General features: G+C 38.3%; 3 long non-coding RNA genes across 3 annotated transcripts; all 3 read right to left on the bottom strand.

Moving 5' to 3' along the window:
• Positions 1–2285: 2285 nt before the first annotated feature.
• LOC140941129 (uncharacterized) lies at positions 2286–8556 on the bottom strand. The gene is made up of 6 exons (XR_012166424.1): positions 8071–8556; positions 6106–6131; positions 5494–5576; positions 5094–5133; positions 3735–3809; positions 2286–2578 (listed from the first exon to the last, which is right to left on the bottom strand). It is a non-coding gene; the product is annotated as an uncharacterized lncRNA (long non-coding RNA).
• A 2335-nt stretch (positions 8557–10891) lies between these two features.
• LOC140940239 (uncharacterized) lies at positions 10892–14869 on the bottom strand. The gene is made up of 5 exons (XR_012166321.1): positions 14818–14869; positions 13993–14083; positions 12600–12682; positions 12257–12311; positions 10892–10980 (listed from the first exon to the last, which is right to left on the bottom strand). It is a non-coding gene; the product is annotated as an uncharacterized lncRNA (long non-coding RNA).
• Positions 14870–16479: 1610 nt separating this feature from the next.
• On the bottom strand, positions 16480–17287 carry LOC140941523 (uncharacterized). Its single transcript, XR_012166473.1, has 3 exons — positions 17172–17287; positions 16831–16885; positions 16480–16526 (listed from the first exon to the last, which is right to left on the bottom strand). It is a non-coding gene; the product is annotated as an uncharacterized lncRNA (long non-coding RNA).
• Positions 17288–18894: the final 1607 nt, after the last annotated feature.

Below are 18894 nucleotides of genomic sequence, written 5' to 3'. Positions count from 1 at the left end.
AAGCACGTCGATATTTATCATTGTTTTCTTGCAATTGTGTGAGTCATATGACCCATTATTTGATTTCAAACTAAGTAAAGATGTTGAGAAGAATGCCAGGACCTACTCAATACAACACTGATCATCATGAAGTAATAATTAGACCTTTTATGCAAAATCACAGCTCAACAATGCAGTTGATCTCTCCGATTTCCTCTGAGAATTTGATGCAGTCAAGATTAGGTGAACTTGGTTTACAATCAATAGATGTTGACAGTGCAGGTGATTGTTTCTTTAGATCTGTATCACATCAATTATATGGCAATAGCAACCATCGAATGCATGTACGTACTGCAGGGGTTCAATTTATGAGAGACAACCGAGAGAGATTTATTGGAAGCAATACCGAAAATTCATGGCTAAGATATCTGAATAATATGTGTATTCAAGGTACATGGGCTGATGCACTTATCATTCAAGCAGTTGCAGATGCATTCAATGTTACTATACAAATAGTAGAATCTAATCAAGGCCAGTTTGCACCACTTACTACTATTTACCCAGTTCAGGAAAGAAATACTTCCTCTACAATTACTATAGGTCATATTGATAAATGCCACTATGTATCAACCACCGCCTTACAATCAAATGCCTCAAATGCCTCAATGTGCAGTGAATTAACAAATGATACTCAGTCATCAATAAATAAGCATTTTATTATGTCCATATATGCAGTTTGTTTCTCTGTCATCAAATCATGCACTTACTGGGATTCTTCAACACTACAGGCTCTCCATGAACATGCATGTTTGTTCTATGAGAAGTGTAATGCAGACCGTGTAGGCAAAATTGTGATAATTCTGTAACAAACTTCTTTGCAAACTTTGTCATTACCATTCAACCCAAAACTGTCAGTGATTTTTGCTCTTTCACTCAAACTTAAAAACAAATAAAAACCTTATACAGATCACACTTATTGACATCACAGTGTAAAAACAGTACTATAACACAGACCGTTATAACAACATCCTCCTTTCCCATGCATTTTGTTGCTTTTTTTCTGCATGAGTTAATTCAGACTAAGTATTAGCCTCCACAGAGGAGGGGGAGGGGTGCGAGAGGTAAACTATGCAATCCCGTGTTCCACTGGGCCCCGGTGAGTTCCACGTAGTGGTTCTAGTTTGGATTAAGAATGAGGTCATATCTTGTGGTTTTGATTTACTGATTACTGATAGTTGTTGCAGTGACACTGAAGACTTCACTTTGTATATGTTCTCGGGACCTTTGAATATTTGCACTTGTTTGCAGTTCCGTAAACTCACGCACTCAAAAGCAGAAAACCTGGCCTTTCTTTGACCATATCCTTTTCTGAAACTTTGCATAAGCCTTAGGGCATACTAAACGAAAATGCATAATGTGGCCGCACTTTTAGATTCTTTACGTTCTTCTCTTACATTATTTGCTTGATGTTCAATTCTTCGTCCAAAACATCAAAATAGCTCCTTGCCTTTCTGCTTTGGCTGTTTTATGTGCAAAGGGAGTGCCCGTGTGTGTAAGACACCATGGGGCAAAGCGGAAACGTCCCGGGTGGGCGGAAGGCGGGGATGGGGGGGTATTCTACCTAAGCTTGGTTTCCATGCAATCGTCGGATGGTCTCAATCTCCTTTAATTTTTGGGACGATTGGGACGATCGAGATGATCCGGTCAATGATATGGAAAATAGCCCAGTACAAGTTCTATCCAGGTGATTGCAATCGACCCAGTCGCGTTGCATCAGTAATCAAGGCAGTTAATTTGAGATGATCGTGTCCGTTGCCTGAACACATTTTCAGGGGGCTCGGTCGATCAAGACAATCTAGACGATTATATAGTAACCAGCCTACAGAGTCAGCATATATCTGGACTTCAGCTCTATCTAGGCTATTGCGATCGCCGCAGTCGTCTGGATCGCCTTGCGTCGCATTAAAGGTGTTCCTATAAGATTGGCTGGATCCTCTGAACACATTTTGAGAGGAGTCGAGCGATTGAGATGACCTGGACGATTATATGGAAACCATGCTTTAAAACACCTATCTCCGTCATGGACAAAACGGTACTATTTCTTATTGCGACGAAATATGTTAGCTTGCGAAACCGTTGTTTATAGAGCATGGTATTCCAAGTCATCCTTTTAGGAGGTGAACTCTTCTTTTGGGGACACATTCTTTTGCTCCAAGAAATTAACATGGCCGACGTTAACGTGAGTAAAGAGGCCCAAGCGTTTCTTGCAGGGTGTGAAAAACACAAGAAACAAATTCAAATTGGCCTGTCAGTTCTTTATTCTTTCATTTGAAACAAACAACAACTTAAGAACGAGTAAATATATTACAATGCTTTCCTCGCTCAACTCAAATAAATAACTCAACCGTCTTTGTGGATTATTTTTTACCTTAGATAAATAATTCAACTGTTTTTTTTTTCATATCCTTTTTATGAAAGTAAAATTTAGAATCAGTACTTGCTCGTTATACCTGGATTTATGAATTTTAAAGAGTTTCTAGGAGAGCGATAAGATTAGAAATTAAGCCAACGTTTCGTCTTTGTTTCGTCTCGCTTCCATCTGTTGAATACAGAAAAAAAAGCATTCTTACTAAAGGTTTACAAAATTAAATTTTGAATCGGAACTGCTATACCTCGTGCGCCTGTTTAATGCCGTTAAATGCAATTCCACTTAGTTGACAATAAAGAGTAGCCGATGCCTATTTCCCTTTCATAAACGGTTGTTGCCATTTTTAACGGTCGATGCCACCACTGGTAACCAAGTCTTTAGTCATGATAGATGTAGTATATTCCCTGGATTAAGTTACAATAAGGCAAATAATACGTTTTTCAATAGTCTTAGAAAGAACGACGTTGAAGTCCAAGTTGAATTTACGTTAAAAGTTTTGGATAGGGCGAGGGTCGCCTGTTATTGATGCATCAGTTAAGAAAGACAGTTTGCTAGTTTGTGTAAATACCTTTTTGGGAATTTTGGCTGGTCGGTGTGGTAGTGTAGTGATAAGGGAGAGAGAATAGGATACAAAAGGTCCGTGTTCGACCCTGGGTTGCTATCTTCTTTTTTTTTTAATAGAAACACTCTCAATAACAGGTCAAAAATATTTTAGTGTTAGAAGTAGCAGCAACCGTTTATGAAAGGGAAATTTGCGCAGCCGATATGCCCATTGTGGTCAGCGGCAGCAGAGTTCGGCACATGCTCTGAGCACTCTCGGTGTTAGCCTCAAAGCTCATTCAGTTCAGTGTGTTGAAGGTTGGCGGCTTTTTTCTGTGGAGTGCGTTTTTCGTGTACATTTATGCCCCTCCCTTCCCATTCCCTTATTTTCCATTGTAAACACAGTGTGACGGGTGCCTGAACGACTCGGTATGGTGTGGGGGCTCATGATTGCCAGCCATGGGAGCGGTTTTCTTTCTGGGGGCAGAAGGTCCTCAGACATCCCATGCACCTATCTCCCATCCATTGCGATGCAGTTGTTAACTTTTATTTACAAACGATAGAGAGGTTTAAGAACATTTGGTTAATTTAATGACACTTGATACACAAAACAAGTAATGCTTTAAAATACATGCTCTTTTGTGTCATGTTTAGGTTAATAAATAATTGAATTATTCTAAATATTTGAATGATCCTTTTCTTATTACGCTAGGTAAAGGTTGGGTTTCTGTATTTACGTTATGGTTAATTGTGAACATATAAAGTTTGGCGTTTCCTCTGTACTTACCCAAAGGAAAATGTTTCAAATTGTTTCAGTGCATTGCTGGACTGGAAGTCCTTTGTCGGAAAAGCGATACTGAAACTTAAAAGTAATGAAAATAATAATAAAAAAATGGAAAATCACTACTACGAAGAGGGTTTGGGTATGTGATACGTATGGCCCTTTTTAGTTTAAAAGGATACGTCCGCGAGGACGTACAATTCAGATAAATTGTTCCAATCGAGATAAACAGCAAATTCCTTTTTTAGAGTCCAGTACGGTGTTTAAGCACTGTTAATAGGTTTTTGTCCACAGACACATAAGTCTCAGGGAATTTACCAGAAGCTGGAACCCAGTTACCGGCAGCAGTGTACTCTAAGCATATTACCCGCTTCTAGGCGAATAACCGACTCTCGAACTAAAATTCTAACTTTTCCCTCTACGTATTGGACCCTAGAAGCCCTTCTATTTTAAAAATAATGAAAACCCTGTGAGTTAGAACCCACCTTGTATGTCTCCATAATCGACTCTAGGGATGAAGGGGTTACTAATCTCCGGCTACCTATCAACAGACCTGTCTTGGTATGCGTCCCATACTCAGCTTGGGCTCTGAGGCAATTTTCTCGTCTTAGATCCCTTTTTCAATCAGTTAAAACCTTTTTAAGTTTCGGTGCAGATTTCTCTTTGACTGTGAAAAGTTTTATGCACAGAGTTTATCAAACCATTCTTCTAATACCTGGGGCGCTTTCCATTTAGGCAAAATTGCCTGTTGGAAATTCCGGAAACATCCCGGGTCAAAGGGAAAGGCTCTCTCTATTGCTCGTGTGAACCAAAAATCCAACAAAATGGACGTTGTAGCACTGCCCGGTACTTTGCTACAATTTCGACGAAGAAAATGAAACTTTGTCCAAAAGCTAAATAATTTTGACTTTGTGGCCATAGCAGCAGTTTGTTGCTTTTTTGTTAGAAGAGATATAAACAGAGTTCAAAACTACCTTGAGTCTACAGATGCAGATGACATTTTAAACAATACGATAAGAAATGAAAAGAAAAACTGCGACTGCCCGTGAACAACCCTCACCGGCAAACATTGGAAATGGCGGGAAAAATTCCACGCGCCAGCCGCCGGCCGAAACAGAATTGCGCAAATGGATCAGAAATTTCTGTTCCAACCGGTTGGAACGGAAAAAGTAGAATACCTCGGAAGGTCGCCCGTTTATTCCGAAAAAATTTCCGATCGAACTGCGCGTTCAATTTGCAATTAAACCGCCCCGTCTAACGGGAAATTTTGTCTAAATGGAAAGCGCCCCTGGTCTACCAAGTCTCATTTTATTTCAAAAAGCATTTATCTTTTCGACAGTCCCTCACGTTCATATAGAAACTAACCTGAAGAATTCCTGGTACAATAAGCCGTGATGCTGGAACTCTGTAAAAGGCGATAAAAATACTAGATTTAATTTACTTAGTAAAAAGACTCAGTAACTCTTTAATTCTGAATGTTTTCTTCCGAAGTGAATGAGATGGGGAAAGTAAATACTATAAAAGAGCTTGAAAATAGCTGAATTAGATGGTCTTCGTTTGTAGCTTTACTTTAAACTGTGCTTAAAGAAGCTATAAAACGATTTTCAAGTAGGGGTTGTTGAATTATTTTTTTCCGTTGTTTTTGACAAGAGAGCACACACTTTCCTTTGCTCACCGCTGAAAAGGGCTGATTATCCGCTATCTGTTATCAAAGCTCTTTTTGTTTTGTTTTGTTTTATTTACAGTTATTCAGTTTGTTACTTACACAATTGGCCAGTGAATACCGCTTGGCTGAGTACACTGCTCTATTTTCTTCCCGCTCAGGGTGTATCCAGGCCTAGGAAAATACTGAAAAAAAAAATATTACAATGATGAGATAGAGGAAATATTTACAACAATTTATGTTGTAAAATACACAGTACCGTTCGAATTTGCGTAAAATTGTTCGACCATTCTCATAGTGTTAATAACAATAACAACAAGATGCTCTTAGTTGATAACAACATTTCGAGTTAGATTTATGCAAGGTTTCTAATTCTTGTTCTTGCCACTCCTGAAAAACGCGTGTAATTTTTTATGCGGTGGAGGAATACGAGCTGATGAATTTTTATTGCTAGGGGAATCCTGAATATACGTGTAAAAAAATGTGTCATTAACAGGAAGAATGTTGGAGTTTCAAGTCATGGAAAGCTTTTGAAATTAGATATTGCTTTCTCTAATTGATACAGACCATTTGTTATAGTGTAAAGAGTACTTTGAGAACGTAATGCAAGTTCTTACATGACATAGCGTCTTGGACAGTAGCAATTAGTGACTCCCTCCCCTTCAGTCACATGCGAAAAAAAGCTATATCTGTAATCAAGTTGAAGGTTTTTACCTCTTTTCCAGCTGAAGCCATCTGAACTAAAAAAAACAAATGCTACAATTATTGGATGAGGTTGAGCATGATAGTGTGAGTTATCGAGGCCGAGATTGTATTATCTAATGAAGCCGAAGGTTGAGGGGAATGACACAAGACGAAACCTTTATAATTCTCGCTATCAGGCGGAAACCGAATCCAATAATAGTTTTATTCTGCAGACACATATGTTAGCCATAACGCATACAGGAAGCAAACAATGAATATCAACTGAATATCGTAACGTTCTAAAGCATGCCCTTGAGACAGATTTCCAGACCATTCTTAGACATTTACCTGTGAAGCGTAAATGAGAAAGCCCTGAGGTTTTGTAAAATACTTTTTGAATCTTCAAAGTTCTAAAATTGCTGCTCTAACTGTTTGCAGCTCGCTAAGTGGTGTCGTACGAAAACACATGTTCTCTTGACGAAACCTATGACGGCACTTTTTGCATTTACAAAACTTTTGTCTGCTAAAATGACATCACTTGTGCATGCATAAAGACCATTGTCTGTAAGAGTGACGCAACGAAACTGGTACCGGCTGGAATGAGCAGTTCCCCTTTAACCAGTCAGGATTAAGTTAGTGACGAAATACTTGTAAATATAAGGGCGCCCAATGGGACAACTGTGACTCAGTCATAAGTGGGCAATAAAAGAGCGACAGGGTTAATTATTTCAGTCATGATAAAAGTAAGTTCCTTTAGAGTACCAGTGTTTAGTTTTATGCCTAAATTGTATGTATTAACGTGGAATTTGAGAGGTCACTTGCGTGTTTAATATTTTGTTTAAAAGGGCTTGATTGGAGAAATGTGATAAGTACTTAAAAGATGAAACATTCGTGGATTTGTGGTTTCAAAATCCGGAAGAAGTCTTTATGACCTTTTGATTAGCTATTCGATGCAAAAACACAGCTACATCCCTTACTAATCAATTTCCGGTCCCCTGGCCTCCACTAAGTGAAACTACATTAGCATCGCTTTTCCAATTATGATATCTGGCTTATGTATTGTTCGTTGTACAAGCCGGATGATTTTTGATGGTATTGGATTGTTTATTTTAGTACACAAGTTTGATGGCAATTTAAAAGACGCGATAGTTGGTTGGTTTACACGTGGAAATTTTATCTCCGGAAGTATTTTAGCTTACGATTTTAGTACAAATTGTTTTTGAAATACCGTTCAGTTTAGTGTACTACAGGTGCCAGCTAAACCCATATTAAATGTAATTTCTTTTTATTCTTGGCAAGTCCCTATAAACATACTCGTACTGTAGTCATTGTTTATTTGTTATGCCTCAAAGAATAAGGTTAAATTTTTGGTCTGTATAGTGATCTGTTTAAACGTCAAGAATCAAGATTATTACTAAAGCAATACTTTCTAAACACTTCTGTTATGATGAGTCTACTGAAGTTAGTGAAAAGAAATATTCCTCTTTGAAAAGATTCGAGTGCCACCTCGATTTAAGGTAAGAGATTGTATATTTCAGCGATGGAATTATGTTCAACTTGCGAATTAAAGTTTTGAGTTCGTCGATATTCACTTTGAACTTCAAGTGCTGTAGACACTCAAAGTACAAATTATTTTAGTTTGGACGTCTTTAACGGTGGACTGAGGGAACGGTATCTGTTTCGTTGGCGTTACGTCGAGGAAGAAACCACTGCGGTGCGGTCAATAACATTTTAGCGTTACTCATGTGGTTAAAAAGCGGTCATTGACAATAGTTTTGCGTTGTCAACTAAATACTTAGGGCTACTCTCCTACTCTATTATTTAAACTGTTCGGTTCAGATATAAAATGACAGATTAGTTTTTGGTAAATTACGACAGGTTAGTTTACTTTTTATGTGGACGAATGAGCGTGAGAAACTGCCATTTCAGTTTGCAAAATATGGGCTCGTAAATACTAACATTTTCGACGTAGCGTCTTCTAATGGCAGAACTTACCTTTTCTTGAAGACAACCTCCTTAATTTCCAAGAGGGAACGCTCCAAAAACTTCAGATGTTCAATTCTTTCAAGTGTCTTGCGCCTTCAGTGTTTCTGTTCCATGAGCTACGTAGCCTGGTACGCATGCGCACTATCATCAGTGTATTTATTTTTCATTTTTGTTCAGTTCGAGTTTGCCTCTTCGTTTTGAACAACATGTTTACAATTAAAGATACTAAGCTGCTTACGGAAAGAGGCTTGCGTGACGCGACTGACGTTGTCCATCCCTGCAAGAAGCAGCCGGTTAAACCATGACGTCCCATGTTGTATTGAACCGGAGTTGAGGAGTACGTGTATCCGTTTAATGTTAATCTTTGTTGTTTTGAGTTGTTTACGAGTGGTTCGATGACCGCAAGAAACATCTTACCGTGGTTGTGGTTGATTTTCGAAGACAATTTCGTTCTTTTAGGTCAAGTATGGGTGGGCGTTCACTCGTGAAATCGATCCACGTATCTGAAAGAGAGAATATTCTCTGCAGTTTAGTTTACAAAAGTCAAAATCAATACATGTATCTTGTGGCTCACTACAGAATTATATCATTATGTTAAGTATGAAATCAAAACAATGTTTCTCTCAGTTATTGAGCTTCTCAACAGGCAGGACTGGCGATGATCTACAGCATAGTAATCATGTGTTTGTCAATAGCAGAAAGTGGTATCTAAGTTCTTGATTCCTGGATATCCATTAAAGTTTCCTTTACCTTTCAGTTCTTAAACTTTTCACAAACTGCTCTCGTATAGGCAATGACTTCCCTGGCGCTCCTTAACAGTCCAAGTCTCCCGTTGTATGGATCAGACAAATGGTTGTCATGTTTTGCGTTGTTAGGCGATGTGGAAGTTCGCAACTAGAGTGGTCGGTAGTCCCTCACTTCTTGTGGCAAAAGCTGTATGAAGCTTACGTAAAAAGCACGGTGTAAGATTTTTCTGTGGGTTAACCCACTGGAAACTCGTCTGTTCTTCTAAAGTATCAAGGAATGCAAAATAGTGTCCTCTGTTAAATCGGTTGAATCGAAATGTTCTCATGTGATTAGTTTTTTCAGTTTTTATGGTATTAAATAACTTCCATATTTGGTCAAACGTTAGGTTGTGATGCTTCTGTCACGTTGCGATTTCAGTTATTTGTTTTGATTAATTAAGCATCTGTGTCAGTCTCAGTCTCTTCCTTACCAACAGTATAATGTTAGGACAATTATATTTGTTTTATGCGCTTCCAGACATCCTAGTCTTCACATGAAAAACAAAAACGAACAAACAAAGAAAGGTTTAAAATTGATCATTGAATCGTGGTGTGGAAATTCTTATCGGCTTTATCCATGCAGGTATGTAGAAAAAGAATCACTGCCGCAAACTAATCTGTAAAAATCAAAATCACATTTTTTTATTATTATTATTATTTTTTCTACCCATCGTCAATTAACTGAAGGTCGGCTTATTACAGTTTTATTCTCATCATTTCCTCTTGAGCGTTTAACACTCCTTCGGCGAAATTACAGTGCATTCGTTACCCTTTCTGTTTCTGGTATGTAATCTTAATCTTTCATATTAATTTCCGGGGTCATTTCTGTCTTTTTAAGCACGGTTCTCAACACAATCGAGAGGTCAAGAAAGTTTGCCAAGTGCAGGCAAATATTGGTCCACGGTTCTGCCCACTGGTGGATTTTGCCGATAGGGCGATATCCCAGTATCGCTTGTCTCAGTGATCGCCTATTTTTGGCATGAATTTCAGCAACTGGAATATATGTTCTCTGGTACTTTCTGCTTACAGGTGCGAATCGAAATGAAATTGTTATTACGTACGTACTCCAAATCAGGTAGTACGTGCAAACATCTTTTTCTTTTGAAATTTTTACTTGTATTCCTTTCAACGCTTGATGGGTTATTTTCAGTGATTTTATCAGTTTTGACTGGTCAAAGGCGAACGCTTCAATCAGAAGACATAAACGCAGAAAATGTGAACAGGTTCAGTAATACAAGCCCGCGTTGGGTCTGAATATAAGGCTTATTTTAGAACAAACTACATATTTCATGAAAGAGTTGCAGGGTGTTCACCAAAGTCATTTTGGTTTCTCTCTATTTTTTCCTAAAGTGTAACATGTTTTAAGCGCGTGACGGAGGTTGTCAAAGCAAAGCTACGGGTGTAAGTTACTAATGCATACGGGTATCTGGTATAGGTGCAGAATGCCTAAATATTCAGTCATAGCGTGTAATTTCGTCAATAACTTTAACTTTTTCAGAGTGAGTCAGGTTCAGCCGAGACTGCGATTTATGAGACTCCAGGCGGGTCAGTTTTAGGGACACTAATCATCGCCAAAAGTCACCGTCTAAGTACGTATTAGGCTGTTGTTTTGCATTAGTAGTCTATGTCGACACAGTTAAGCTTATGAATCGTTCAAATTGTAAAGAAGAGTGCGAAATCGTACTAAAGGGTGTCAGAAAGGTAGTCAGTTGTCGAACAGTTATCTTACGTGACAGGTTGGGTGCCGATTACATCGATCAGTCCTGGGTTTCGAGATTCCCCGATTTTTAACCGGAGGCCCTGCAGGGAGGAAATTAAATACGATTCCGACGTTAAGAAACTAGGAGTTGGCATTACTACTACGTTTAGGCATTAAAACTGTTTCATGTCGTCTGTTGCTTCACATGACGAGGAAGGAAATGGATCAGTTGAAACTTGAGTTCAAAAAGTGGATATTACTGTCCTTTTTACAAAATATTATGTGCAGCCAAAAAGGGTTATGTTACACCATCAATATAAAAAACAAAGCCAAGCCAACAATTATACAAATTTATTTTCACAATAGAGTATTTAATAAAAGTAGAAACAGTGCAAAAATAAACACAGCCACGGGGTTAGGCGGCTCCTCGTTTTCCTGTAGAAGATATGATAAAAATTAAGTTAAACCTAAAGCCGTCTCTTGAAATTTTTTCTAAAATACAGTATTAGTATAGTCAAACACCAGCCTGCCTTGCACGCGTAATCTAGCCCCGGCTAGTAGTAGTCAAAGAGTTAGTTTCGTCTGTTGCGCAGGCTACTAAATACCCCATGTTTCAGTAAATTAGTGTTTGCTTGATAATGCTTTGGTACCTCTCTTTATGTATACTTCTCCCACTCCTTAGCTACCAGGGCAGTTTTAAACATCAGGGTGTTGTAGGTTGCACAAAGCTAACCCTCTTCCTTAAATACGTACGTTATTAGGGAATGACGCAAAAGCAAGGATCATATTTGCGCTGTGTCTGAACAAAAATCTTTCGCCCGGTTGTTCGAACATTGGATAGGGCTATCAACCGGATAAATCGCCATGCAGCGGATAATTGGTATTATTAAAAACTGAATCATTGGATAATGCAATTCTAGAGCTATGATTGGCTTAGCCATCATGGTATATGAGCCATTATACCATGCTCTCCAAATATGGTAACTGTACGCGTCTGCTCAAAATTTAAAACAACTTGAAAATCGGTTGTGTTTACAAATAAATTCGGGAAGAATTCTCGATATTTTGTGGGTGTTTTTCATAAAACAATTATTCCACTCGCGCTTATTGGATATGATATGATTGCGTTATCCACTGGAGAGACACAAATCCAGTCGCTCGGCGTTATCCATCTTTTGAACTACTAGGGCCTGTCTTTTAAAGTGTCCAGTGTATTTGGCGTCGCATGTTTAAGGTGAAAAAAAGGGACTGCTAAGTTAGCAAGAATCGGAGAAAACGTACTTAGGATGTGTCATACATTATATGGCTTTTGAAAAATTTAGTTTATTTATCGATTAGGGGATGGTAAGTTTAGCGTAGTTTTTACCCTCCTAAATTATTGGTGGAAATTTATCTGCGTTTATGAGTATGTGTCTGTAAAAAAATTACATTGATATTTTGTTTTAGCTTTGAGCATATTAAGGCGGGTAAGAAAGGGTTTGGGGGTGCATGTTTCATCCCAAAGCATGTATGTTTGAGCGATTTATAATTTGACAGGTCCATCCAATACTGTTAACAGTAGAAAACGTATACTTCGACGAAGTTGAGTTAATTTTCTTAGTTGTGACCTGGAGATCGCATGATCCTACACAGTGCCTACATTTTACAATATAAAGCTAGCGTAAATGAAAACCCAAGGGTAGCACAAGAACCTGGGCAGTAAAGTACTTACCTGTGGCTGGCAGCCACGGGCTCTTTCCGAATACACCTCTAAATTCGGTACGGAACTAAGAGTAATATAAAAAAAAAAATTAGTGAGGACAGGTGAAATATCGTAAAAAGAAGCAATTACTCTTTCCTGTGTAAAACCGTACGTTATTTCTTTAGACGATTTAGAACACTCAAGATGTTCGCGCGAAATTAGCCCCAAATATATTATTGTTCTATTTTGCTCATGCTTGGGGAACGTCTATCATTAGAGACCGCCTTTAAAACACGCTGGGGAACCAGCAGAGACCAACTATAGTTTGTTTTACAGTCCTTTATATTTTAGTCACGGTTTTTACTCTTCTTACCAAGTGCGTCGATCAAGTTCATGGTCCGAAGTCTGTTCACCTTCGGCTTCAGTCACTGCTTGGCTTCCCTCATCGTCTTTTTCCTGTATATACAGGAGAAAAATCTACCCGTGTGTGACATAAGCTGCAATATGTTTGAGAAAAGAAAGGAGTGTTGAATGATGTTTCTAGGCAGTAATCTGGGTCGAAATTGAAGGGAAAAAAGAACTACTAGGGATTTGTCAAGCAACGCTAAAGGTAAAAGCAGTTTTCTAAGGATTGACTCGATATGTTTTGCTGGTCAACTGTAAAAGGAATGAACTTTCTAAAACTCATTAATAATTCATGAAGAAAATACAGAAGAAATTAATGTTTAATGAGTGTTTGGAAATCAGATGAAAAACTGCTCATTTTTGCATCCCTAATTTCTCCTTCTAAAATCAATTGTTTGAGTAATATCAAGTAATGTCAAGCATTCGACACGTTGTTTCATCACCAGATGGAACGACTCAAAGTTCGTCAAAAATACTCCGCTGCGCGTCGTATTTTCAACTCTCTTCTCAGTGTTTCATCTGGTGATGAAACAGTACGTCTCATGCTTGATATATTACTTGAAAATCGCTCTTATGTACCCTAGATTTTTCCCCTGGATGGTCCTATCTATGAAGGGCTCTATTGGCTTAGCTGGTTCTTGTGGGACGTGAGAGCGTGAGAACCCACACCACGGTTCGAAAAGAACAGGGGACTTAGACCAGTGGTGCGGCTAACCTTTCCTGGGGTGGGTGGGTTATCTGTAAGGAGAAATCTTAATATAGGGATAACCTCATTGTCCTCCTTCAGGTGTCGTAATGGTTACCTGTAAACAGTGTATGTATGCTGACGTCAATTGTACTGATATATAGTCAGAAAAAAGAACTGCAAAAGGCATGGCTGTTTTGGCAGAGCTGGAGAAAATGGCGGAAGAATTCACACGATATACAAAGAAGAAATAACCGAACTACTGCCTGACCACATAGCATGAATAGCAAAAATATTACGCAACAGATGACAAGTGCTACTTGAAGACTGTTTGCTAGAATAAATATCTCGAGTTCATAACCTGAAACTGCCGAGGAACACTCGACGATCAGGCAGGTTATGAAGAAGGGAACTTTATTCTGATGGAGGTTAAAGTTGGAAATATTTTGAATAAATATTAAAACAATGATTAGATTAGGCTTTCGTATGTTACGAAGAATTATCCAGAACTAGGAGGGTGTAATCCGTTTTGGCAGATAAGCCCCTCCTCTATCTCCCTGCATAATTATTCATATCATAATCGGCCTCTCCCAACAAGTGCTTATGTATTTTTGTTTATGCAGTTATTTGGGGATCCATCATAATTACAAGGGGAAGACAGAAGCCAGCCGCCTACCTGTTGACGATGTGACTCCGTTTCGAGGGAGTATGCCCCACTGGACTGCTCCTGGCTAGCAAGATCTCCGTCCACGGGTTGAGTGACGCTACTAAATGACATCATAATACGGGTAATTAAATTTTATGAAATTGTATAGTAAATAGTCGTAAGAATAGACCACTTTCACAATAGTGTAAATTAGGGATATAGTCGTTTTTGCCTCACTGGGATTGTGAAATTGAACACAGTTCATACGGGTCATGGAAAACCTGGAAAGTTATAGAATTCAATTGTCGGTCAAGGAAAGCTACGTTTTGTAGGTTAGTTATTGCACATGTCAAAGCAAGGACAATGAAAGATAGAGGAGAGTTATTAAACCGCGCTAACGGCACGCATTTGGTGGACGCCAGAGTTTGTATCTTTTAAAAAGAAAAAGTACCCTAAAACAATGAAGTATTTGAAAATTTCGGAAAGTGAGAGCTAAATCTAAGGTCATGTAAAAGTTAATGAAAAGACATAGGAAGTCATTGAATGTGAAGAGCTCAAAAAAATACGAACCCCATTGAATAAGATGGCGAAATGTGCTTTCTTGTCCTCGCGAAAATGTTTTTCGTTAAATGAACGTTATTAGCGGAAAGAGTGGAAATTTTGGACGCTTTAAACACCATAAAGCTGCTGTAGAAGTCCCAGGAGATTAAAAAGCGGTTTAGTTCAACGTAGCTGTCGGAAACACGAAAATGCACACCAAAATTAAAAGGGCAGAAGTTCTGACCTTCGTCCTCCAGAAGGAGTTGGTAGGTTTTTGAAGGATTAACTGCATAACCATGTATTTGTTTTTCTTACCTATGGTTCTTGTCATCGTCATCAGAATATCCTGACTTGTCGGCTTCCTTTAGAACAAAAAATAAATAAATAGATATAATAATAATAATAATAATAATAATAATAATAATAATAATAATAATAATAATAATATTGCAATGAAAATAACAATAATAATGACTATCATGATCATGATGATGATAATGGTCAACAGCGTCTCATGGAAGTTCTGTACTCTATCGTAACTTTACCACTTTTATAACTCATCGTCTGTATCCTGGTATCACATACCGTATTGTAAAAATCTTTTGATGTGGCCATCTGCCAAAAAAAAAGAGGGAAAAAAGACCTTAAAATTGGTTTAAACAAGACTCAATCTTAAATTATTGCAGAACCGATAGGACATGACTAGCGAGTAGCACTTGGCAATTCTTTAGTTATTTCATTGAAATCGATCAGTTGAATGGTTAGCAGCAGAAAATGAATCGCATAGAAATCTCAAAGTTCCGGAGAGAAAGTGCGGAGGGGATAGCATTGACAAAATTTAGTAATTTTGGTCGAGTATGAACATTGATTAGACCTTGCCATCCACGGAGAGCAGAAAATTTGTCCGTACCGATAAAGGGATCAATATCAGATAACTGAACAATTGGCATGATGATATTGCACTAGTGCTGTGAAGTGGGAAAGATTGAAAGCAATTTTTAAGCCCTTCTCAGATAAACAAGTTCAATATTTACGATGAGAAGGCACAATTCAGTTGTGGTGGAAAATGTGAAACTCTATTTAAGAAGCAACGTACCAAAACAGTTTTTTGAAGTATCACTGATCACAGACGGCGCTTGGACTAAAAATCGCGCCGTTCTTGAAGAAATTCATCAGGCTAGTGAAGTTAAACAGTCGATTTAAATGTTCTTAAAACATAGCCAGCATCAAGAAGACGTTAAGACTGGCTATGTTTAAAGAACATTTAAATCAATCACGCCGTTCGTTTGCGCTCAGTTTTGAAAAAGTCCAACTACGAATAAACGGCCAAACGAAACGAAACTCGTATGATCTGAACATTTACACGGTGATCCCAACCAAGTTATCGTTGGATAAATCTCATGCTTAATGTAAAAGCACAAATATTTTTCAAATCCGTTTAGCTACAATAGTGCTTATTCCAAAACAAACAACGACTGACCGAGAAGTCTGATACTGTCTCGCGCTGAGTAAGGGTTATACACCCGAAACGCTTCTGTTCTGATAGTTGTTTCAGGTCCCATAGCCTCACGTATTTAATCTTGTTTTAAAGTGAAACATTTTATGTGCTGCAGTGCTTTTGCAACAACCTCGTAAATAAGTTGATGTCATATTTTCATTTCTTGTAAATCCATGAAGCTATTTGTTTCTGTTTGTTGCCTAGTGTGTTTAAAAACGGTAATATTGTGTGCTTGCCTTTTTCGGTTTTTCTTTGATGCTTGGCGCACACGTTTTTTTTTAAGGTTGTCCTTTTTCACCAACACGACAAACGCTGGACCCAGCGGGCTAAGCTGTTTTAAGTTCACCCTATATATTGGTTATGGTGAACAGAGTCAAGAAGAAAAACACACACTAAAGAAAAAACGTTTCTAACACTTAACGTTTAACAAGCAGGCATGATGTTTTGATTTACGTATATGATGACACGGAGATAGTACTCACCTTAAATTATTGTTGGAAATTTATCTGCGTTAATGAGTATGTGTCTGTAAAAAAATTACATTGATATTTTGTTTTAGCTTTGAGCATATTAAGACGGGTAAGAAAGGGTTTTGGGGTGCATGTTTCATGCCAAAGCATGTATGTTTGAACGATTTATACATGTAATTTGACAGGTCCATCCAATACTGTTATCAGTAGAAAACTTATACTCATACGAAGTTAAGTTAATTTTCTTAGTTGTGACCTGGAGATCGTATGATCCTGCACAGTGCCTACATTTTACAATATAAAGCTAGCGTAAATGAAAACACAAGGGTAGCACAAGAACCTGGGCAGTAAAGTACTTACCTGTGGCTGGCAGCCACGGGTTCTTTCCGAATACACCTCTAAATTCGGTACGGAGCTAAGAGTAATACAAAAAAAATTAGTGAGGACAGGTGAAATATCGCAAAAAGAAACAATTACTCTTTCCTGTGTAAAACCGTACGTTATTTCTTTAGACGATTTCGAACACTTAAGATGTTCGCGCGAAATTAGCCCCAAATATATTATTGTTCTATTTTGCTCATGCTTGGGGAACGTCTAAGTTTCGAGGCCGCCTTAAAAACACGCTGGGGAACCAGCAGAGACCAACTATAGTTTGTTTTACAGTCGTTTATATCTTAAGTCACGGTTTTTACTCTTCTTACCAAGTGCGTCGATCAAGTTCATGGTCCGAAGTCTATTCACCTTCGGCTTCAGTCACTGCTTGGCTTCCCTCATCGTCTTCTTCCTATATATACAGGAGAAAAATCTACCCGTGTGTGACATAAGCTGCAAGTCTGCTACCAGTCTGTCAGCTCTGACACCTAGTGACACAGCCTTAGCTGGTCGAACCAATCGAATTAAACGGGGAACAAGCTTTGTATTGAAAACGCAAGAAAGTGATTGGCAGATCTTGACTTGTTAACTAGGCTAACATTTATTATTGTCTAATCGACACGGGTGACAGGGAAAACCCGCCCCACTGGGTCTTTTTGTGGAGCTTTGCTCCGCCCAAGTGGGTGCTATAGGTAGCTGTTGTGTCTCATAACAGTGATCGCTGATCAACCGCTAAAGCACCGGCATAGGACGTTAGATTGTTCTGGTTATTATCGGTATTATAGACATATTAAATTCTGCAAGCAGAATACTGCAATGCTGATCGTACTATTATTTTAGCTGATCAGGTCTTTATAGATCCTACGTTCTTCGGCATATTCGTTTGCGGTCCTTTGCAGTCCCTTGTGGTTAATGTTTGTCCGTTAATATCACCGTTGAAAGGTATTTGTTTCAATTCGAGCGAGTCCCGTAAGTTAGTTTTAAAAGCCAAATGAAGATGGATTTTTAAACGTAGGTAAGACTAATTATAGGGAAGAGTAACACTCAAGGCTATCAAATATTCTCGGCTTCAGTGGTTACTGGTAAATAGCTGACAATAGGCACAACCGCCTCCGCCTCCTCCTCCTCCACAGGTTAGACAAGACTAATTAATGGAAAGATTGGTTATAAACAAGACAGCACTCCGTACTTAAAATGTTACGGCTGTATAGTTTCAGTTTGTTAATATTGCCAATTATGCTTAATTATGCGCTGTGGAATTTATCGTTAACAAAGAGATAAATTGTAAACGACAAATTCACAATTTCTTAGTCCAACAAATGTACTTTCCAATCATTTTATCAAACGTTACAAACAACTAATAGAAACTAAAATGAACTTTGAGAAACTGTTAAGCTAACAAGTTTTCAAAAACCCACAATTTTAATCCGTTTTAATCTTCAAGTTTGTCTCTCCGTGTCTATTTGTGTATTTGCTGTGTTTTTTTAAATACCCGATCTCTTAATGTTTTAAGCGAGTATTGATGATTTACTCAATTTGGTGGCAGTTCCTGCTGTGAGAATTTTGATAAAATTCGCGACACAGCCCTTTTAAGTATTACGATTACTATCAGATAGCTTTGGCGTCTGTGCTCTCTGGTGCAGGTCATTTTCACAATAAGGATAAAGACATACTTTATCGTTAATATCTTTGAAGTACGTGTCGTTAATAGTCGCTTATCGCGTGATCCTCTTAGCTTTGTGGGGTAAAGGAAGCATGTTTGAGTACACAAGGACAGTGTATTATTGTGTACGGATACTCACCCTATCTTTATTCAATCGTGTCAACTCTGACTAGCTGATCACGAATTGCGAAAATGGCATGACATGTAACCTTTATCAACAGGCGGTCTAGAAAAAATTGTTTTCAGTTTCCGCTTACTGACGGCTGTGTTTATTTAACGATTGTTATTGTGTCTAAATTTAAACATTACACTCTGTCTTTCCGGTCGTTTAGTAACTTTGTTAGCAATATTCCTCAAACCAATTATCATTCGTTTTATTTTCAAATTTG

Source organism: Porites lutea, chromosome 6, assembly GCF_958299795.1.
Source record: "Porites lutea chromosome 6, jaPorLute2.1, whole genome shotgun sequence".
NCBI lineage: Eukaryota > Metazoa > Cnidaria > Anthozoa > Scleractinia > Poritidae > Porites > Porites lutea.
The sequence above is the reverse complement of the archived record's forward strand: the minus strand, read 5'-3'. Positions and strand labels throughout refer to the sequence as shown.